Genomic DNA, 24278 nt, shown 5'->3' with positions numbered 1-24278 from the left:
GCCATATCAGTAAAACGTATAGTAAAAATTACAGGGTCTCGGTCATGCTGGGACGTTCCCCTCTAAGGTAAAGAGGAAGTGGTTGCACCTTGCAACTCCTGCTGAGAAGACAGAGGTAAGCAGTTAGTTAATAGCTTTGCATTTTGGGGGCCACGCATGTCTCACTTAAGAATACTTCTGTGAGAGGGATTTTCCCGCTGTTGGCACTCGCTGTCTCCCTTTTTCTGTTCCCAGTCCTTCTTTTTTCTCTCCTTCCACTCACGTTCCACGTCTGCAGCTCTTTCTCTTCCATTTTTCCTGAGCCTCAGTCTATTTTCTATTTCACTCAGTTGCTAGAGGCCTATATTCATTTTTCTGAGCTGAAACTGGTGTTGAGAGGCGCACTTTCCTGCAAACGGTCTTTCAACTCTGCTTTATCAAATATGAAGTTCATCTTTCCCACACATCCTATGCACAGAAGAGTGACTATCGGAATGACACCGTTAATCTGGTAACGGGGTTAACTGTTTTGTTAACTGGTTAAATGTTAATAGTTATCGAAGTAGAACTCTAAGGGAGGATAGGCGTGCTTTTTTTAAAAATTGGCACTGGCTCCTCTATTTGACTTTTTAAGATGTTTGGTTTCTTTTTTACTCAGACCTAAACCTTAGGAAGGGAAAGTTTTTGGTCTTAATGCTTACAACTGATGAATATTAGCTAAGTGTTATGTTGGTGTGTTTAAGAAATTAATATAGAAAGAAAATATTAAAAGTATCCCCAAAGATGAAAATATGAACCTTTTAAGCTATAAAATAGGACAGGCTGGACCACGGAGGGAAGGAACAGCCAAAGTCAAGTGTTACACAGCTAATTGGGCGTATCGTTTGATACTTTTGATGCTTTTCCACTTAAGCGCTGACACTTAAAAAAATATAAACGTGACTGCTTGCTTTCCTTTGCTTGTTTTCGGTAACGTGAGTTTCAGTCTCGTGTTTGAAGTTTAGGGTTGTCCTCTTGCTGTACTTCAGTGCAGTTCTCTCTGCTGATTTATCTGCTTACAGCCTGGTGGGGCTTGTACCGTCTGCCAGTTAGCGCGTGTGCAATGCATTACCTGTAATGATGCCGGAAGAAAGTCTCTCTCTGCTTTAAGAAAAAAGCACTCCTGGGATCCTTCTATTAGATTAACAGATGCCTTCACGTTTTACGTAGGGCCTAGAGCCAGAGAGAGGGAGAATGAGTACTGTAGCCGGTTCAAGCTGTGGTTCAGGGTATTCTGAGAAAAGGTGGTATGATCTGGGAGGTCCGGTAGTGCTGGAGATACCTGTGGCATTCCTCAGTGTGTGAGTCACCGCACACTCCTCTAGAGTTCTAAAGTAAAAGCCATACCCACCCCCACCCCGCCTTGGGACAGAATAACCCTCTGTTTGGAGAAAAACAAAAATCTTAGTGCGCCGCTGGCCACTGGTGGAGGGGCAGCTCCTGGCCGCATTCCCAGAAAAGAAGAGTCAAGTGTGTTCTGTGTGGACATCCGTCTGATAAAAAGTGTAAGAGATTAATCCAATAAAGATGTTAAAAACAATTGTAGGGAATTTGAGAACCTCTTCAGACAATAGCAAGAAATCCAGACTGGTTAAAGAGAAATAACTCATGGTGACGAATAATGCCAGATGATTGAAAGGTTGGGTCATATGGTAGAAGTTCCTTCAGGATCGCGGCTGTTGTTGGAAGATCATTTCACGTGTCACTGGAGAGCCCTTAGGCATTTTCAGCATCAGAGGTGGAGGATGAGAATCTGAGCCTGTCGCACAAATTCAGTCTACTATCGACACAAATACTGATCCTTCAGATCTTTCAGAGAGATGATTTTCATAAATCCTGTATGGATTTTAGAAAAAAAAAAATTGGGCTGCTACCAAAAACCCAAACGAACTTGTTGGCCAACCCAATAACATCGCTATTGAAAACTTGCTTCAAAATAGGAAAGTAGACCTTCCTCTCTAATTCAGCTATTTAATTGTTTTGCTCTTTAAGTAAGCACAGATTTTGTTTCATGTAACAGAATATATGGCTTCTAAGAAAATAAATATGTAATTTAGAAAAGAGAAATGGCATTTAATTCATAAACTAACTCTGAATACATCATCAGAGAAGCAGAATTCTGGCTGATGAGTATTTTCCATCTCCATTGCCTTACTTAGTTCTGTATTCCTTTATTTTTGTCACGAGTCCTGTTTCTAGGGAGATACTTAAGGCTATTGTTTGAAACACAGATTGAACTTGATACACACGTTCTCTGTCTTTGAGGCCGATTTTTTTTTTTTTACTGTCTCCAAAAATAAGACAGGAGTTGAAATAAATGTCTCTGTTTTATTACTCTGAATAGGTTAAAACTCTTTTACTCAATACATATGATATAGAGAACATTACAGAATTGAGGCTCTTTCTAGCCTGGATAGGACACACAACCACCCGGATAAGGGATGAATGTTTATTCTCTACAGTGCACAGAACTGATATTCATACGTAATGAGCAATTTGTCTAAGTGAATCTCAGTGGTAGAGTCAAGCTGAAACCCTGCTGACTGTGGAGTCTGATAAATGAAGCTTCCCGTCTTCCTATTCTTGTCACCTATGGGAATGTTAGAGAAAAGAAATGGTATGAGTACAAACAGGCCTTTGTTGGCAGAGGAAAAGAATTAAGATCATTGAAATTTCATTTTCAAAGGAATTATTTTTCTCATTTAAAAAAGTTCCGATTTCTCCTCAACAAATTAAAACGGCACGTACCTTTCTTTGTGTTTTATATTCAACGTTTAAAATGAAATTAAAAGGTCATAAAATTAGCCAGAAAGGATGTTTGATACGTGGAGCTTGGTGAGCACATAAAATTCTGGCTTTGAAAACAGGTAAGGACTCAAATCCCAGCCCTGTTCATTCTTAGCTACAATTTTTTACTTCTAACCTTTACTTTTTCCTGTCATGAGTATCAGCTGGAAATAGAGGTAGGCTAATTCACCCTTTATACTATTTCAAGAACAGAAGGAAAAATCTGGAACAGACAAAAGCCTAAGGATTTTTAACATATTAAACTTCAAAGTTTCACAACTCCTAAGGATTTTCTTGAAAATAGAAACGAAAGCCAAGGTTTGCTTCAATAATTATTCATAACATTTGGATTTCATGGTAAATGTACTGGTACATGTGTGTTTTCCTTTATATTAAATTTGCTAAAAAACCTATGTATGTTTTAGCCCATTTATTATAGATGGTAGTTAAATAATTCATACTGAGTTGAGAAACACTGTTTTGTAGAAAATACATACCTGTTTTCCTCTCGGGAGCAGTTATAATGTATATCAGAGCAAGTCCTCTCTCTATGCAATACGGTCAAATAGCTTTATACCGCACTTTAAATAAAAACCCAAGTCGTGGCAGTGACTTACACAGAGGAGGGTGATTCCAGTCAATATGCCCAGAACATTCCCCATCAGTGCCTGTTATTTCAGTGTGCTTGTTTACAGCACCCCTTTCACCTTCCGAAGTGTCCTGCTCCGAGGGGTGTCATGGTCGCCCTATTTGTGAGGCGTTCCAGAATCCGGCCCCTGGAACCTCTCAGGTCTCAGCTTCGCCTGCTCCACCCTTGCTTACTGTCCAGAAGCACAGGCTTTCTGGTGATCCCTCGTGCAGACCAGACCCAGACCCCAGGGCCTTTGCACTTGACTCTGCCCAGCATGGGTCTCCCCCGCGTCGTAACTGTATGGTTCACTCCTTAGCTTCTTTCAAGCTTTGACTCAGTGAAGCCTTTGCTGTCCATCTTACAGTCACATTCTCCCCGGGAGAGAGAACTCACATGAGGGTTTAAAAGAGAAAATGTAATAGAAAAGCTATTAGCTAAGCATGAAGAATTTTTCACCAGGTAGCTGGTAGCGGGGTAGTGAGAACACGAAGGTATCACAGAGGCCGCCGCTGCAGGAAGCAGCCTGCCATCCCTGGGGCTGGAGAAAGGGGGAAACGACTGGGATGATGACAGTTTAGAAGCCTGGAGGATGAGCCCTGCCAAGCTTGGTCCTGGCCGTCAAGGAGAGGTGCAGCTCCGCTGACTGCTGTCTCTGGGCTTGGAGGAGACGATCCACAGGCTCGGGCACCTTCACCTCCGACGAGCCACCAGCCAGTTGGTGCACGTACTTCTCTGGGGTCGGTTCTGAAAGTGGTGGGAAAACATAAAAACGGGCTTCGGCTGCTTGAGACAATGCTGGAGTACAGGGAGGCTGCACGGACCCTGGTGGAACCCGGAAGCCAGCAGGAAGTGAAGAGGAAGTAGAAGGCCCCTTCTTCCTCCTCCTCGGCTTGTCTCTAGCATCCCCTACAGGCAAGGCCTTGCAAGGAGCCGGCCAGCTGGGCAGCGGTGTGCTCTATAAAGTCCTAGGCCAGCGGCGCCCAGTACCACGCAGAAGAGGGGGTGGGTTTTGAAAGTGAGAGGCAAATGTTTAATGCTTGACCCCCCCCACCCCTTCTAGAATTTCACCACCTTCCAACATTTCCTGTTCTCTGTCCTGCTTTATTTTCCTCCTTAGTGTTGCTCATTTAAGTACTATGTATTTTTCTTATTTCCAGTGCTTATTGGTTATCTGCCTCGTTAAAATAAAAGCTTCACAGTGACAGGGATGTGTGAACTTCGTTTAATGCTTTATCCAACCGAAGAAAGAATCCTGGCATAAAGGTGGTCCTCAGATATTCAGAGTATTAATATGAATAACAGACATCACTGTTACAGTAATGATTATGTACAAGGTTCTATTCCATGTAATGAATGCATATTTAGCCTGAAAATAGGATTTTGTACTAATTTATTGTCACCCTTATAGGGAAGGAGATTGATGTGTAAAAATGTTAACTTGCCCTCGCTCACATAACTAATAAGCTGGAGAGCCAGGGTTGGCATCAAGGCAGCCGGCTCTGAAGCCTGCAGTCTTACCCTCCGTGTGAAATTGAAAATACAAATAAAAATACTAAATGCACCCTTTCAGTTATCCACACTTCGCAAAGTCTAACTATAATATCTCAGAGCATTACCTTATGTCAAGTATCTGGGCAGACTTAATGATCAAGAAGAAGTATTGTTACTGGATTTGTCTTTAAGATTGGAACCTTAAAATGAAGGGTAAATATAATTGGCACTAGTATGCCCTTTGAAAGATGTCACTAACATTAATAAAAGCAAATATCTCAGGGATTAAATAGGCTCACCAGAGTCAAAATTTCTTTGGAACTAAGCTCTTGTTTAGTTCAGTAAAACAAGAGTTCAACTCACAAGATGAGAGCCTTTGCGACTGTCGCGTCAAATTGTTTGCGTAATTAGCGTGGTCTGCTTAGTATGGTGCACAGAAAACTTCTTCTGACCCAAACCTCTGTTTTTCTTGTGATTAATATTTAATTAAGCATTAATAAATACCAGAAAAGTGCCTGAAAGGAATACAATAGCCTTCATCTTTGCAGTTACAGAGGGAGATAATCTTTCTTGATATATAGCATACACACCCTCCTGTACTATTTATCTTGGAATTTTCCCCTCAGATTTTTAAACTGTCTTAGAACAAATAATTCACTTACAAGGACAGTACATTTTATTAACAAAATGGGGGCAAGAACTCAGTTTCAACTGACCTGAAATGCTTTTAAAACTCTGTTAAAATGTTTCTTCCTCTTTAATGGGAGGACTTGGGTCGTCGCTATGGCTGTGTCTACACAGGAGATAAATCAGGGCCACCTTGGGGATGATCCTGTGGGACAGAGAGAAGAGACTTAGAGCAATCCCGCTGTGGCTTCTGGCGTCTCCTCTGGGACACACAACTGCTATTTCTCCAGCATCTTCATTTACATTTACCTACATGGAATTTTCCCAGGCTGTGCACGCCTGTGTGATTTGCATCAAGTTTAAGAATTAGAGATTCACAGATGCTTGTTTTAGTAATAAAAGGCCTGATTTACTGAGCAAGGGGCACTCGGTGTCGTGTGCAGGGGTTTCATTTAAACTTCCAAACAAATCTATGAGAAACGTGTTCTGATCTTTGTTTAAGGAAAATGTATAGTTGGTGGAGGGTGTGAAGCAGGTGTGAAGAGGGTGTGGCTGCTTCGGTGGCCTTGCTCTTAACCTCTAGGTTTAAGTCATAAGCCCGAGGGCGTAAGGCTGGACAGTGGCAGAGTGAAGTGGAACGAGGTCCCTTGTTTATAATTCAGTGTTATTAATGACATCGTACTCATGCTGTTTGTAGAGATTCAATATTCCTAATGGAAATAGGGATTGACATATACACACTACTCTGTATAAAACAGATAACTCATAAAGACCTACTGTAGAGCACAGGGAACTCTTCTCAATACTCTGTAATGACCTACATAGGAAAAGAATCTAAAAAAAGAGTGGATATATGTATAATTGATTCACTGCTGTACAACGGAAACTAACACAACGCTTTAAATCAACTATACTCCGATAAAACATTAAAAAGGAAAAGCTTTGCTTTGTAGATCATGATGATTCTGTATCTAGGTCAAGGATAAGCAACCTGTAGGGCAGAGGCGGCGGCAGGTAGCATCATTTTCGTGGCCTTGGCTGTGCAGCATCTAAGGGCGGCCAGCCCTGCGCCCTCCTGCCTCCCCTGCCTGTGCTCCCAAAGGTGAGGTGACCCTCACCACCCCTTTTCAAGAATTCACACACTGTGGCTTTAAACAATAAGACTTCTGATGACTAATGTCATGGTAGCGGCATACCTACGTGGGTGGGACATCTAGAAGATAAATGTTCCATGGAAGAATCCCTTATTTACCTTGCACCTTCTAAGCAGCGAAATCTATGCTGAAATAATAGGTATGTAGGGATGGATAGACCGGGAGGGAGGGGATGGGGAGGAAGAAAGGGGGAGGAGAGGAAGGTATTTAAAAACTCAAATCATAAGCATAAGATGATGTTTACAATAGAGTTGAACTCTGTGAAATGAAAACTCATTTTAAAAGCTAGTTTATAGTTAACATAGCCTTGAACGTCCGCAGTCATTGACTTTTTGTGTCCACTTCTGGTTCCTCCTCTCCAAGAAGCTGGGCTCACACTTCAGTGAGTTGAGCCTCTGCTTTAGTTGTAGTTGGAAGCCTTCTACCTTCAGAATTGTCCCAGGTCTGTGGATGCCCTTTCGGTCCTGTGCTGCCATTGCTGGGATGGAAGGGTTTTTCACTTGAGTCCAGTTCTTTTTTTTTTTTTTTTTTTTTGTGGTACGTGGGCCTCTCACTGTTGTGGCCTCTCCCGTTGCGGAGCACAGGCTCCAGATGCACAGGCTCAGTGGCCATGGCTCAGGGGCCCAGCCGCTCCGCGGCATGTGGGATCTTCCCGGACCAGGGCACGAACCTGCGTCCCCTGCATCGGCAGGTGGACTCTCAACCACTGCGCCACCAGGGAAGCCCTTGAGTCCAGTTCTTAGTGTTTGAATCTGAAGTGGCTCAAAGCTCACTTTACCTTGGACTTTGCTTCTCTCTGAAACACGGAATAACAGGCTGGTGGCTTGGTTTACTTCTTAAATGTGGGAACGATGTGCCCCTTGACTGACTTCTAACTCTCCATCCCAGTTTTTCTGTCGTGTGTGCGAGTGTATGTGTGTGTTCTCTACCTACTTGAGAGCTCTCTTGACGGACAGAAGATGAGTCTTGGTCCCTTCCTCCCTCGTTAGGATGATTCATAGGCATTGAACCTGCGCAGAAGAGGCTCCCCATTGCGCAAGTCGGGACTTGCTCTGTAAAATTTTGTTGCAATCTTTTGAGATCAGTGTTCTGGGAGTGGCTCTGGGCTGACTCATTGAGACAAGATTAAACGCTGTAACTTATCTTAATATTTTCGTATTTTAGTAAAACCCTTGTGTTTTCAAAATTCCTAAATAGTGCATTTAAAACAACAATTTCTTTCCCTAGATAAATCTTAATACATTTAATTAAGACTTGGAGGTTATAAGCAGGTTATAATTAAACAGGTTATAAGAAAATGTGAAGACATAAAAATTGTTATTACGTTTCATTGTTTCCCTTGTATGTAGAATAATTCTTGATGTGTGTACATATATGACATGTACATATGTATATATTATCTGTACATATGTATTAGAAATATATATACATGTGAGAAATAATTGTAAATGTTTGAATTTTTTTTTTTTTTTTTTTTTTTTGCAGATGGGAATTTTTTGCTCAGGAACTGGGCCTTCTAAACCAGATTCGGTTGATGACAACATGGGGACAAGTGTCAGCTTTCAGCCTCAGTTTCCCCTGCTGAACCGCCACAACGTGGTAAGTTAGACAATGTCTGTGATTTATTTTGTGTCTAGTACACTTTTTCTTTGCGAAAGGAATTCATGGAGGACTGTGGAAGTTATAACGGCTTACTTAATTTTAATTACAGTGAATTTCCTTTGACGTATTTCTTTGGAATCTTGCTCTGTTGGGTTTGAAAGAAGAAGAGTTATTGGTCATGGTTTTTGGTCTTCCTGTGTGGCTGTTTTATTAGCTGCCTTCCACTGGCTGTTTCAAGTTGAGCGGTGAATCTCGTGACTAGTACATGGCATCCTGGTGTGATCTTCTTGAAATTGGGAGGGTTTAACCTCCCCATAAAATATCGGGTACATTTCCGACCAGGATGTATGTTTAAGTCTTAAGAATGGAAATAGTCTCATGGATTTTTGTGCCTAACTTTTCATAGAAAGGAAGATGGTTCTCAAGGAGAATCCTCTCCGACTATGTTTACAGACCCCATCAGCATTGTCTGATAGAAAACAGAATCTATAAAGTAAGAATTTTGTGATAATGTCCATTCAGATTTCTAGCATGGTTAAGCAGTCTACTTGGTATGTAATCTCCTCCCATGGGAGGCTGCATCTATAGGCCTTTTGTACAAATTACAGGACAGATTTCTGTTCCTTGTTTCAAATGCGAAGCTAAAGAGTATATTTATGCATAATTGATACTCTCACTGTAGCAGAACATTTTTGTTAATATTTTAGAATCTGATGAGCTTCAACCTTCAAATTAATATTGGAGTGAATTTCAATCTATTCTTTCAAATTCTGTTTTGTACATTATATATTTACTGAGACCGACACTGCATCTCCACTGTGTTTAAGACAGGAGCTGCAAAAAAAATTGGGGGGAAGAAAGCATGTTCAATTTTATTGAAAATATTTCCTTACGGATTTGGCATTTGGGGTGGATAAAATGTTGTATTTTCAAACAGCATGATATGTCTTATTTTCATAATATTTGGAATAATTTATACATGCAAAAACATATTTGGACAGCTCAGTAGGAGAAAAACAATCTGTCAAGACTGATAATATTGTGTAAACCTTGTAAACACTTCAGCAAGTCTTCCAACTGTTTCGGAAATAATTGTGCCCGTGTAAGTTTAGGAACAAGGGAATCGGTAAAAATAGCTGTCATGATGAAATACAGCCTGTTCTTCAATAGATGATTGGCTATTTTATGTTGCCATGGCTGATTCTCCACCTTCTCTCCAGTGCTATTTGGATAGATAATTTCTCCAATGAACCAGGAAGTATAAATCAGAAATATACTGAGCACATTGTGCAAGGTGTTCCAGAGAAAGAATAATTCCTCTGTTAACATTTTGTAGCCTCATGCTAATGAGGAGAGTCTTCAGCTAGCAAGAGAGCAATTTAGGCCACAAAGTAGAGGTAACTTAGTAACTCGGAGAAGAAATGAACACTGAAATCTTTGCTGGAATGTTTGGGGCTTTTTCAGTGTCTGCTAATAAGGCTTCCTGCTTAGTTATCCATTTACTTGGCCCTCGCTAGCTTAAGGCTTGATTTTAAACCCCCAAAATCTCCCTTAGTTGAAGGAGTGATGGGGTGAGGCAGAGGAACATTAAAGGAAACAGTACAAATGAGGTCTGTTAGCAAATGATCAAAAGCAAAATGTGAAGAAATGTTAGCGGGAAGAGGAAGGTTATCCTTTTCTAACTCAGGCTAATGATTTATTTTTTCCTTTAGATTCAACTAAGGATCTTACCTCAAAGCCCTTGAGTGAGAGGCTTTTATTCTTGTTTTGGTTTTAAATTTTATCCTCAGAATGAAATTTCTAAAATATATAAACAATGTGGAAAGAACAATGAGTTAGACATTGAAGGGCTGAGTATATTTTGGGGGGGGCTGTGCCCTTAACTAGCTGTTGTACTTCGCCAGGATGAATGCCATCATCCCTAGAATGAGAATACGGCCAGTAGGTTTCCTTAGCCTATAACACGATGTTACATTTCTTTGGAATTATACCACCCTAGTAACTGTGTTAAAGCATCTTTTCTGTTTGGAGGGTTCATTTACTTATGCTTGCCTGGTTTAGCAACATGATTTGGGATCACTGTATATTCCATTTCAGTAAATATTTCTTTCTTTTTTTTTTTTTTTTTATCAAGTGGGTAGTGACTCTGCAGCAATCCTTGCTAGTCTTATGAACCATGTAAGGGATGCACCTGTCATTGGTCACACTTCATGTGAAATGCAAATGTTGCTGTTTTTCCACAAACTTTTATGTTCTAATCATGACCTTGAAGAGAATTAATGTGATATCATTTTTACATGCTAGATTTTCACCTTGAAAGAACAGACACAAAAAGGATTTATATTATGCTTCTCCAAGCTGCTTTGAATATTTCCTCCATAAATCATCTTAGGAGATCTGTTAATAATTATGTTGCAGAGGATTTCATATGACATAATTGAACTTTGGCGTATGAGATGCTAATATTGGTAACTTATGAGATGTGTAGATACAGGAATGGCTACAATAGTCTAATAGGTTAAAAGGAATGTTGATAAAATAGTAAGCCATTAAATTACATTTGTTTCTACTTGGAAATTGTTTTTTGTATACTGGTTATTGTCATTTTAGAATACTGACACATTTTATAGAAATGATTTTTCACATTTTGGTACTTGTAGTTGTGAGGGTACATGGAGATTTTCCAAAGGGTAGATGGAGAGTTTGAAAGGGAGGGTCCATGAGCAAGGATAATTTCAAGGGAATACATTTGAAGATCCACTTCATAGGTGATGTCATACACACCTACACAACACCCCAATACAATTTCATATGTATAGTAAGCCTTTTATTCTCTCTATATACCCAAAGACAGTTGTTTTGTCCTGTTATTATTCTCTAAGATGTAATTAGGGGCAGTTCATATTAAGATAGACAGAAAAGGTATAGGGCAGCCAGTGTGTGTGTTAATTTATCATTATTTTATTATTAACATATGATTTGACATACTTAACACAGATTATGGAGAACATTTGGTAAAGCATCTAGCTGTAGCTTGGAATTTGGGTCATTTTCATGGCAGCGTAAGACATTAGATAAGAAAAGTCATCTTCGAGAGCCTTGCCCAGCTTATTATGTGATTAAGAGCAACTTTGACCAAATTATTGTAAAAGCTAGTATTTTGTGACTTACTTTTTCTCTATCACTATTATCCTGAATGAAAGGCACACACTAGGCAGAACTGTCATATTGATACTGCTTCGGTTTGCTACTTGAGTGCAGAAATCATCTTAAGAATGACCATCATCCAGTCCTTTTCTTGGAGGCCTGACGTATACGTCCCCTGGACCAGGGTAAGTGGCAGGATGACCACCGGAGTTTATGGAGCTAGAGGAATCTATTAAAGTATGTCCAAAGTGGGGGGGGCAGTGTAAGGAGTGTGGGTGCCTGGTGATAGAGCAAGGCAAGAGATATGGCCAGCATTAGGAGCTGAGGTGTAAAGTCTGAGAGATTGACAAGAGTAACGAAAAGCCCCTGACAGCAGGAGCTGGGAAACCTTTCCACAGTGGACGAGAAGAGTCGCGCTCTGAGCAAGTATCCCACTCAGCTTCCCACAGCCTGGCTATCTCAGGTGCCCAGGGACCTGTGTTGTCCTTGACCTCCATCCATTTAATGGGTCCTAAAAGGGATGGGCACCTATCCCCAAGGAGTGTTCTTCCAAAAATTTAAAAGCCAGAGATTTGTTAGGTTGTTTATTTATGTACAAGTGACTTGCTAACAAGGGTGATGCGCCTTGGCGACACCGGATGGTTCATATTGTTGTGCCTTCAAGTTCAGTAGTGTTTTCCTCTACACACACAATTTGCCATCAACCTCATCCAGTTGTTTTTCATCTCACATATTATAGTTTTCATCTCTAGAAGTCCTCTCTGGGTATTTCTATAGTTTTTATGTCTCTACTTAATTTGTCAACTGTTTAAAATACAGTTACTGCTTTAATGTCCGTCCTTATTAATTCTGACCCCTGTGTCATTCTCTGCTGTGATTGAGTGATTACCCACTATGGGTCATATTTTCTTTATTCTTTGGAATCCAGTCAAATAGGACCAGACATGTGAGCACTGTGAACTTTGTATTGTTGGATGTTGGAAACAGGTGTGTTCTTGGACACGGTTAAATTACTTGGAAGCAGTTAGCTTTGTTGGGGGTCTGATTTTTAAGAAGGGTTAGGAGGGAGATGTGCTTAGTCTAGGGCTATTTATTTGAGGTAAAATGCTATGGCCAAAGCAACTGGTGAAGCAGAATTCAATTCTCATTACACTTTTTGGGACGTTTGAGATGATGTAAAGTATTGGGATTTGAGAAAAATGTTAGGCATAACTATTATATAAAAAAGTGAAGAATAAATTGACTTACATTTCTTCAAAATAAATAATGCTAAATTATTACAAATAGCAGTTATAAATTAATACAGAATCAAGTGTTCAGTACTTAAAATACTATTTGCATGGTGAGTAATCTGATGTTTCTGTGCACTGATTATCTCACTGATGCCAGTGGAACTGCTTCTCTTTACCTCATTGTTAAGTCTAGGTTGTGAGCATTTTCTCTTTACTGTCATTGGAAAATACATAACATATTGCCTTTGCATTTATGACTGTGGGATTATGACAGTTAAGGAATCTGATTATCACAATGATTTAGTTACTTGCTCCAGGTTCTTTCACAGATTGACGTATTTGGCCTATTGTGCTTTTCCCCTCTTTATCATTCTATCATTTCTTTTCTGTCCTTTTGGCTATAAATAGCATTTAGTAGCAGTACCTTTATTAAATAGTATTCTTTAGCTTTGGATAATAACTTGTTTTTCATATATTCTTTAGAAACTCTTTGAAAGTTTTATTTGCATAGCTTATACCCACATCCACATTAAATCAAGACTCTTTTCTTCATGTGTTCATTTGCCAAGAATGTCAGTCATATTTTTCATGTGTTTTCAGTGTCTGTAACAAATTTAATTTTTCTTTAATTTTCACTGCCATGTGAGTATTTCATTACTGCAACTCAAAACTAAAAAGGTTTTAAAAGCCCATGCTATGCGTTTGTTTAAAAACAGTTTAAAAAAACAAAATTACTGTATGATGCTATAAAAAATTGAATAGGATTTTAATGAACATTTCCTTTCATCCTGATATATTCAATTGCATTTCATAGTAGAAAGACCTTGTAATGCTATCATGGAAAAACTTAATCTAGAAAAATTGTAAAAAGTGATGGGTAATCTAAAATATTAAAGATACAGATGAACTGGCAAGAAGGTAAGAGAAATTCCTCAGGGCCAGCAGTGAAGATGAGGTCGAAAGCTGGTGAGCGGTCTCTGTGACTCCATTGCCAGTCTCAGTATCAAGGAGGCTTCCTTTAATTACTGTGTGGGCGACACTCAAGACTTTGAACTTGTGCAAAACATAAAGGTTTTACTGAAGTTCTTTCAGATAGCTAGTCCTATTGAAGGGTTACAACTTCAGTGAAAAAAATGGCATTAAAAATAATTCTGGTCGGGCTTCCCTGGTGGCGCAGTGGTTGAGAGTCCGCCTGCCGATGCGGGGGAGGCGGGTTCGTGCCCCGGTCCGGGAAGATCCCACATGCCGCGGAGTGGCTGGGCCCGTGAACCATGGCCGCTGAGCCTGTGCGTCCGGAGCCTGTGCTCCGCAACGGGAGAGGCCACGACAGTGAGAGGCCCGCGTACTGCAAAATAATAATAATAATAAAAAATAATTCTGGTCGCTGTCAGAGACAATATGATATCCTGTTTGTCTTCACCTGACTGCTGAACAGCATAGAATCACACCTAAGAATTGCTAACAACAACACACCTAAGAATTGGTAACAACAGGCTTGCTTTCAGTATAATGTTGAAATATACACCTTCTCTGTGTTTAGGGAAGCATCAAGCTAACATATTAATATGTGTGGTGCTAGGCTTAAAATAACCCTGGGACACCCAGTGGCAGAAGAAAAGCAATTCCGCAGAGATACACTAAGTCGCTTTCACAGTCTAATTCAAATCACCTGAGAAGAAAGCTTCCATGGGCAAGTGTCAGCAAAGCGACCACAGCAGAGACAGAGCACCCCGCGAGCTTCCGGTCATTGAATTAGCACCTGTGGACTCCAGTTAGTGTGTTTAAGCGGTCAAAGAAGTAGAAACGGAACGGATCACGTAAGAAATACACCAGATCAAAAAAAGACAAAGGCATATTAGAGCAATGGGGCCTCCTCGTTATCTGTTTGAAAAGGCTGGGTTTCAGACTCTCCTGTGTTGCAGGCAAACAGAGGATGAGGGAGGAGGCACTCACGCATCAAGGCTGGGCTGAGAACTGGCTCATCTCTCACGCTGCGGGAGAATCTGGTCACGTGGCAACGTGCTGCAGCGGGGAGAGGAAGCTGAGAGAAGTAGCTGAGTCATGGGATCAGGAAGCGGGGAAGGGGGTGTTGTCAGGCAGCTTATGTGCCTCATCTTCCCAAGGGAATTTCCTTTACTTCCTGGGTTATGAATCTTGCCCTGATGATACAAGGCACAAGGCAGTTTAATGGTGGCATGAACTCAACTCTAGTTCCGCTTTGTAGACTTCGGTTCTGGTCTTTTCTGATGTCAGGCTCTTCAGCTTTTCCCTCAATTCTTCCTGTGAATCCAACATATACTTTCCATTATTCAAGTCAGCCACGTTTGGTTTATGTGGCTCGTGTACAAAGAATTCTAAAACGTACAGAATAGAACATTAAACAGCTACTCTCTCTAATGTACAGTGTACTTGGGCCCTATACGTAGTCCGTAGGCGAAACCTTTGAATTTATATATTCACAGAGCTTCCAGCATTAACAACATCCAGTTAACCAAATACTGCATTCTTTTTTTTGAATTTTTTTTTAAACCCTGGTTACTGGTACAGTCTTATGTCTTACTCTACTTTTCTTCATTTGTAACTTAATTTAACCTTCTCTTCTAATTGAAATGTGTATATGTAAGTATATTTTTAAAATGCAACTTCATCTTAAGTTCCATTTGACTTTCAGTTACATTAACTGAATTATAGCTGTTTGTATTTCAAGTTGATTGGAAAATCATTTTTCTAGAAAAACCGATCTGTGAAGTCTTAGAAGTGGGTATTCAAATTATTCCCTGTAATGAAATAGGTGTCTACTTCATTACCCAAAGCATAAAACCTTATAATTAAAACCAAAAACTCGAAAATGTTAAGTCCCTTGAGACTTTTACATCATATATTTTTGAAACACACACAGATATCACCTAGATGTTTATATACATTTATTTATCAAATATATATAAATTCTACGTATGTACTATTAACATAAGCACCATGTTTCACTAGGGAGTTAGGTACTTTTGACTTATATATAATTTCTTTGTTAATTATCAGATCTCAAGTGACGCTTCACTAGAACACATTTGTAAAGTGATATTTTAATGATTTGCAAATGATTTGTACCAAAAAGAATAGCGTTAGACATTTATTGAGTCCTATAATTTATGATTTACAGGTTTTTCTGGGGAATCTGCTATGGTGTTGATGAACTAAATTTCAAAGCTTAGGTAAATGCTATAAAAACAAGGGTTTAGACATTTAGTAAGTCAGGATCACATTTTTGTTTCCCTAGATAAATACAGTTCTATTCAGTTGTGGAAGGTAAGTCTTATTAAGAAAAACAAAACTGGTGGTTTATATCTCTGTCAATTCTACTTTACTTAGAGAAAAATAACTTGAATTCTGAGCTCAAGAGGTTGTAAGTAAAGGCACCAATGGAAATAGCTTTAAAATTAATTTAGCAATAATTTTTCTCTTCTCAAGTTACCATAGTGAGCTAAATTATAGAACTATCATAGATCTCTATAAAGGAAGTTTTTAATTAAAACCTGAGAGTCATTTAAGCACACACAAAAGATTACGAATATAAATCCTTTTGTTATTTTCAATATAGATTGTTATTTAACTGGATAGCCTTGGAGTTTTAGTATATGAAACCACTTTAAATGCAAATTCTAATGATGACTACATGCAATTATTTGTATATTTTTGTTACTACTCAGTACATAAATACATGGACATGTAGAAATAAATGTTAGAAAGTCATACTTTAAAAAAAATACGTTCTCATTTTCTATTATCTAAAAAATATGTCCCATCAACTTAGCTGTTATAACCCATGTTTTGAGAGGGGGAGGAAAATGTGACCATACTGAATTTGTACCAGTTTGAAATACCTTTGGAAAAAATCAAATCCAATACTTCTGTGAACATACTTTGAATAGAAACAATTCAAAGGCCATTTGGCTGAGCAAAATTGACAAAGCAATGACCTTGATAGATGAACTTGTACTACCAACAATGACTCTGACATTCACTTGAATAAAAAGCCCTTCCAGAAGTTCTCTGGGGAAAGTAAAAGACATTTTGGATGGATGGATTCATCCATAATTTTTATTTTTATTTTCATTCAGAATTTCATTAGAGTTTAAATATTAACATCTTTTAGATCTTAAGGAACATTTATATCTTTCAAATTCGGATTATATTTAACATGAATCTTAGATACTTCCAATTTCTGACTCAGTGTATTAACAAGTCGTATAACATTCACATTTAGTATATTGTTTTTAAGTCATTAATATAATTGACATAATTGACTTTCTATGCCTCTTTTTCCTCTTCTGAGAAGTATAATGAATGAATGCTGGGAAGTTGAGAAACTTGTAAAAGTTCAGTGATGTCTTAAATTCACTGTACCGAAAGTTACAATTGACAGAGAACAAGATATTGCTGCAGTTAGTATCATGAACCTGGAATACAATTCAGCTTCTATTAATAATGAAGAAAATCTGGGCTTCCCTGGTGGCGCAGTGGTTGGGAGTCCGCCTGCCGATGCAGGAGACACGGGTTCGTGCCCCGGTCTGGGAAGATCCCACATGCGGCGGAGCGGCTGGGCCCGTTAGCCATGGCCGCTGAGCCTGCGCGTCCGGAGCCTGTGCTCCGCAACGGGAGAGGCCACAACAGTGAGAGGCCCACATACAGCAAAAAAAAAAAAAAAAAAATAATGAAGAAAATCTTTCTTGGACCAAATACCACTTAGGAGAGTGATTTATATGTCTGCTGTTTAAAGAATACTTCAGTGTGTACAGTATATATCAAAATAGATGAGAATAGGATTTCCTTATTCCTCAGTATTTCTCTGAGATGATACAAAACAAACATTCTAAAGTTTTCTTGGTCAGAAATTTCTCATGGGAGTTTGAATCGGGTCCCTTAAATAGGGACATTGGACTAGTGAAATCCAGGAGGGGTACTCGGTCACTGATAGGGAAATCCTAGTGTTGTTTCTAGGAATAAAAGACAAATCATGGTTTTTGATGATGTGTCACTAAAGGCTATGTAATAGGAGTTCCCTTCACCAGATACAGTCTTCAGTGCGTCCTCTATAGCAAGGAATAAAGGTACCACACAGTATTCCATCTATTCAAGACGTGCTTCTATATGGTTCTTTAGAGCTCCTCTACCTATGTTTCTGAAGATTACCAACTATTCTCCACTTCGCCAGATTTTCTCATAACAACAGGTGATGCCAGAAGAGGTGAGTTAGGATTAGAGTAAGGCAGATTAGAGTAAAACACCATCTCTTGTGGTACTGAAGTTCTAGGTAGAAAACAAGACCTAGAAGTAGACGGTCATTTCTTACCATAATCTAGAGGAAAGTTAAAAAGTAGAAAAAGGAAGTAAAAACTTCATTTTGTAAATAGTTTTAAGTAATAGTTACTGGGTTTTCTGGGACAAGCTTATTTAAGCAGTGAGAGAGGAAATGCCTTATGCTAATAATATCGAATACCCTGGCAAATAACAAGACGTAGTCATTATTTTCCTCCCATACACCCCTCAACGGAAATAATAATTAATCCATGTTAGATTTATTTTTCAGTGCTGAGAAATAGGTGAAAATAAAGAATTTCTTTCTGAATGTTTACTAATAAATACATGAAAATGGTTGTACTTAAATCTGAAAACTATAAGAAATGATGCTTCATTTTTATAATTAGAGTATGTGTCCTATATTTGTGCTTACACGGATATTTTCCTAACTACCTATTTGTTAGGATTTTGAAAATGTATGGATTTGGCATTTAGAAAGCAAGACACTTGTATTTTGTTATATAGGAATTATTCCGGCATAAGAGTGCTAGTATATGCAGTGGCACCAATTTAAGGCATTTTATTTTCACTTTCATTGCTCCTATGCTTTTTTTCTTTGTTTTCCACTTCTAGTAAGTTTTTCAGGTTTAAAACTTAGAGATGTATACAAACTTTACGATGACATATTTTGCCCAATTATCTCTAGCGTTTCAGGTTACAGTTTCAAGATAAACAGATGCACATGCGGAGTAAGCCCTACTTTGGAATAACCCTTTTATGAGCTTCTCTTTTATGGCACAGACAACTAATTAATTCTTCTACCCAGACTGATTCCCTTAAGCTAATAAAGATGACCTTGTGGCCTTATGCATATTTCTTCACTTAAATTTGACTCACTTCATCTCAAAAATAGTATTCTTACTTTTCCTTAACAAATAATGTTTTTCGCGTTTGCATATTTACAACTTTAAGGATTTCGGAGGCAAGCTGGATTAACCTCGGAGGGACCAAGGGGTAGAACAGTGCCACTGAAGGTTCTGCACAGGTGTACGAAAAGCAATAGCAACAAAACAGTCACAGAGCATCTTGAGAGCAACTGATTTAAAGATGCTATTATTTCTACTTAGGGAAGTATTCCAAAGTATCTTAGTAAACACAGTTCACTTGAATCATACTCACACCTCCCTTGGATTCTTTCCTCCTGGTCACACATATCTGATACCTACTGTGTTGGATGTACACTCAAGGGAAAGGAAGATAAAACATGAATACTAGGGGTTGAGAATTACAGTGATCCATCCTAGTGTAAGTGGAACCAATAACTTGCTTCTAGCCAAAATAATAGAGCCAAAGTAACGGAATGCCACTCCCATGGCAAAGGTGAAGGCCCTTGACAGATGTAATTAAGGTCCCAAATTGATAGATGTTGGGATGATTAAGAAAGGAGATTATCCTGGGTGAGCCTGACTTAATCAGCTACAAACCTTGAAAGATGGGCTGAGTTTTCCAGAATTGAAAGGCTCCAAGCAGCAGGAGTTTCCTTATTGGCCCAAGGAACTATTATGCATGTCTGTGTGTCAAGGAGCTGTGAATGGACTGTAGGAACTGCAAGGTGCCTATAGTACAACTTCCAGCTGACAGTCAGCAAGGATCTGCAGCCCTTAGTCCCATAGCTGCAAAGCGATGAAGCCTGCCAGTGACCTGAGTAAAGGGGGAGTGGACCCCTCCTCAGCTGAGCCTCCAGATGAGAAGGCAGCCCAATCAACGCTGTGGTTGTGACCTTGAGAGGATCCAGCTAAGTGTTGCCTGAACCCCTAACCCACAGAGGGTAACTTATTAGGCAGCATAAGTAAGCCAGTAGATTTATGTTTCAGAATAGAGGAGGATTGACTTCCAGGATATTGCTCTTATCCAAGAGGCAATTCAATTTGATGCTGAGTGGTTGATGTTAGTCATTGTTTGTTAACCTTGCCTCTCTTTGTAATGAACCTGTTTTCATAATTTTGAGTAGTTTATTCTGCAAAATCGCTTTCAAATACGCTTCTTAATGATTCTTTAAAATTTAGGTACTCTTATTGGTGAAATAGTTGTGTTACATGTTAATGCATTACTCAGCTATAATAGCATTTGGTCAAACTGTATCATATTCTGGCTTCTAGAGAAGTGTGTTAATGATTGAGTCTGTTTCTCTGCTCCATCTTCCTATATCCTGCCTTGAAGAAATAGCTCCAATATTGTGGAAAAGTGCTAGAGAAGGACATTTCAATTCTACTTGGAGGCTCTAGCCCATATATTGCTTAGTGAGCCTGGGGGTCATTTAACACACTGGACTCAATTTCCCCACCTGTCTGTTTGCCCTTCTCACTGAGCATATTGTTCCCAGTCATTTACAGGAAAGTACTTGAAAAGCACAACAGTCTAAATAAATACTAAAGGATTACAAGCCTGATAACATTGTTTAATGATGTATGTGATACCACGTGTGATGTAAATAGTAAGAGACTAAGTGTAATGATGTCATCCTTGGGACCAGTGCGGCAGGGCCCTTGATCCTTTGAAGATGATAAAGCAGGAAGTTTAGCGCATCGGAATCCATCTGCTGCCTCTTCTTGTCAGATGCAACTTGTTTTGTGCTCTTTCACTGACACGTTGTTTTGCACGTTTATATCTCGTGCCATCTGGACGGTCTGGTTCTCCCAATATCCTCACACGTTTCAGTTGAATGTCTCACGTCCTGTGTGCCCCATTCCTCATTGTGGGATTCTGCTTCCCTGCCACCGTTTTTCAGGGGAAGGTCTATTGGGCACAGACTGACTCCATGCAGCCGCCGTTTGCTTTTCCAGCCTCAGCCAACGTCTTTTTGGCAACAGCCAGGCCCCTCGCTGCAGCCACAATGTGCTCTTTTTGAACAGATCTTTCTGTTTTCTTGTGAACTGTTATGCGTCATCTATTTAACAAATTCAAAGCTCTGTCAGATCCCTCATGTTGTACTAACATGGGCTGGATGTTCACTTGTTCTTTCACTGATTAATTCATTTATCAACATAAGAAAACACATCAAGTGCATACCACCAACTTGGCATTGTACTAAGTGTGAAAACACAAAAATATACGCCCTTGTCTTCAAGGATTTTACAGTATCCCGGGGGTGGGGCAAGGATGTCAACTACATCTCAGTTCTGATATGCCCTGTTAACTCACTGCCCCATTAGCACCGAATTCTGTCTCCCTGACAGCAGTTTTCTAGGGAAAGTCTACCAGGGAAACCTTATTCTCTTTGTTTGGCCTGGGGGACCTCCCACTTCCTGCAAACTAACTTCCTCTAGCCACACTGCAGCAAGTTTAGTGCAATGTGTAAGAGGTATGAAGGAGGCATACGTGGGCTTCCATGGGACACTCGGAGGGGATGTCTGCCTCTGAATGAGTGGTTTTCATAAAGATCTATCTGTGGATTGTTTGGACTAAGATTTAAAGTGTAAGGTCCAGGACAGAGAGAGAGAAGCTCTCACTTTGAAATGTGAGTTAAAAATGCATAGATGCTATATATACACTACCAACCGTAAGGTAGATAGCTAGTGGGAAGCAGCCGCATAGCACAGGGAGATCAGCTCGGTGCTTTGTGACCGCCTGGAGAGGTGGGATAAGGAGGGTGGGAGGCAGGGAGACGCAAGAGGGAGGGGATATGGGAACACTGTATATGTATAACTGATTCACTTTGTTATAAAGCAGAAACTAACTCACCCTTGTAAAGCAATTATACTCTAATAAAGATGTAAAAAAAAAAAATGCACAGATGCAGCCATTACTTTTAAAACACATGTGCAAACAAGCAGAGAGGACCTGCATTATGCTGAACTTGAGGTGGTCATGGCAGATCTCCTGTAAGGCTCTCCCTATTGCTTGCCTATTTTTAGTTTGTATATTGACATTTTTTTCCCAGATATCTGGGCTTCTAATTATGTAATTATGTTCTGACCCCTTGTCACCTGAAGCTCTGACTGTTATCTGCTGATTGTATGTTCTCAAGTAACTAAACGTTCTATCCGTCTCCCAGCTCTGATGTCTGTGAAATACTGGAGACTGACATTATCCTGGTACTTTCCTCCTCTGGATGGATCACATTTACTTGCGTTTTCTCAAGATCCCTTTCAAGTTCTCAAAAATAGTTCACGGATAGAGACAAATGGAGACTTTATGGGTTATGTCAAAGAGGAGTTAGACAGAGGTGAGTGGAGGAAGAGAGGAAAGCACAGCTCGTAAGATGAAAATCCTATCTTTTTCTTCCCGTAAATTGCCGTTTCAGCTGCCCCAGCGCTGAAAGCCTGTTCCTGTGGCCCTTTCTCTGCAGTGGGTCCGACTGCGTAACTGCTCACTCTGTCCTCCAGGATTTTTCTCTAAAAGTTAAATGATCCTTCATAGGTGTTTGCAGAGTAGCACGCTCTCTTCCAAATCCTGTGTGCTACCTTGAAAACCTGGCTTTCCAGAATGCTTCTTTCACTGCAATCTCAGACTAAGAAATTATCTCGAAGACAATGAATTCTGGTAAATAAGCCAAATTCAGAGGTAGTTTTCAGCTTTGAATATTTACTTACGTTCAGTTTTTCTCCAAAGTCTGGCACGTGAACTTACTAGTCTTGAAAAGGTAATGGGACTGAATTTGTTGAAATAAGTCCTAAAAGAAGGCATAGCTATTTCAACATCCTTGGAACATGGGCTTTGGGCTGCTTTTGTAGTGACTGAAATATATTGTGATGGGGAAGCAGAGTAAGCACTACAGAGAATACAATTTGCATTATTTAATAGTATATTTACTTAAATTTTATAGGTATTAATGCACAAATTTAATGATCAAATAATTTAAAACTATTGCCTTTGTGACTTCTAATAGTTCTGGTTATTATATAGCATATGATATCAACTCTGCAATAATAAGGGTCTGGGCTCAAATTCTGGGTCCAGGATTGACTGGTATGTGCCTTTACCAAAAATACTTCCTCTCCATTCTTCACTTTCCTCAAAATTAAAATTGGAATTCACTGGTGATTTCACAGGACATCCTAGGTAGATTCCTAAATTCTGTCAGATTCTTCAACAGTCAGGAAGGAAATGATACCAAATTCACTGGGCAATTGATCGCATTAAATAAAGGGGCACAGGTATAGAGCTCAGAGAATTGTCTAGAACACGGTAGATGGTTCAAAACTTTTGTAAACACATCGCTCCCCCAGTTTCTTCTCCCTCTTTACTCTGTACCCATTCTAGCGTCTCATCTGTGAAGAAAGAAGAAAGGTAAAAGTAGATGAGAAATAGGTGCATTATGTTTTGAACTGGTTTTGCAGGCAGCGTATAAGCACTTCATATGTAATTACTGTTGCTTTCTGACGGGATTGCTGAGCAATTTCTATTGCACAGAATTACTTCTTTGTTTCGTTAGATATTTTAAAAATTTTCCACCTCATATTTCATAAATCGTATCAAGATGCACAGGAAAGGTTTTGTGGACTTCCCTGTTGATCCTGAGGGTGTGAGAGGATTAAATATAAAACAAAATTGCTATTTTACCCTTTTCACACAAGAGCCATCCGTTCAACAGAGGGAGAGGCAGACACCTCTCCCAGAGCACCTTGGCGTGCAGGGAAATATTGGTATTCGAATTACAGTCTAATCAGGAGGAGCGGACAAAGTGATGTGTTTCAGCTTTGTCTTTTTTGTAGCCAATTACCCCAGACTCCTAGTGTTCATGTTTTCCATGCACTTTCTTTAATTAGCGCTTTAATAGCTCAGCTTCAGAGAGTTGGTTGAGGAGAGAACTTTCCCAAAGCTGCCAAATGGTCACAAGCAGGAGGTGATTCAATTTAGTCTCAGCACTAGGTGTCTGCGTGTGTTCTTCGTATCACTGTGTGCTTTTCAAGATGTGTTCCCAATAACACATGACCAGAGGGATGTGACGCTGTCAGTAAATGCATTTGAAAAAGCTGCCTGGCATCATTAACCACCGTCTATGTACTATTGATTTAGATCAATTTTCATAATAAGGTTATTGACTCTCCATTAAGCACTGATTTATGTTGGATGGGGAAGAAAAAGTATTTGTGCAGAGATTGTTTTTGTAGCCCTGAACCGAGAGGAGGAAAAAAAACACACACTGCTTCAACTTTTTATTAGCCGTTCATGTTTTAATTATGGGTGGTGCTCAGTGGAATATTATTGGCTTACAGGTTTAATCCCTTTGATTATGTTCACTGATTCAATTTTATACAAACTGTGTTGTTGACAGCCAATAATTAAAACAAG

The 24278-nt window shown here is 39.6% G+C and overlaps 1 long non-coding RNA gene across 1 annotated transcript in view; it reads left to right on the top strand.

The window, feature by feature from the left end:
* The window catches only part of LOC137204083 (uncharacterized), a 418823-nt gene that overhangs the window by 170336 nt on the left and 224209 nt on the right, over positions 1-24278 (top strand). The window contains exon 2 of the long non-coding RNA XR_010933414.1: positions 8194-8307. This is a non-coding gene — a long non-coding RNA (uncharacterized lncRNA). The remainder of the gene's footprint in view (positions 1-8193; positions 8308-24278) is intronic.

Source organism: Pseudorca crassidens, chromosome 12 (assembly GCF_039906515.1).
Source record: "Pseudorca crassidens isolate mPseCra1 chromosome 12, mPseCra1.hap1, whole genome shotgun sequence".
Classification (NCBI taxonomy): domain Eukaryota; kingdom Metazoa; phylum Chordata; class Mammalia; order Artiodactyla; family Delphinidae; genus Pseudorca; species Pseudorca crassidens.
This window is presented reverse-complemented; position numbering and strand designations above follow the sequence as displayed.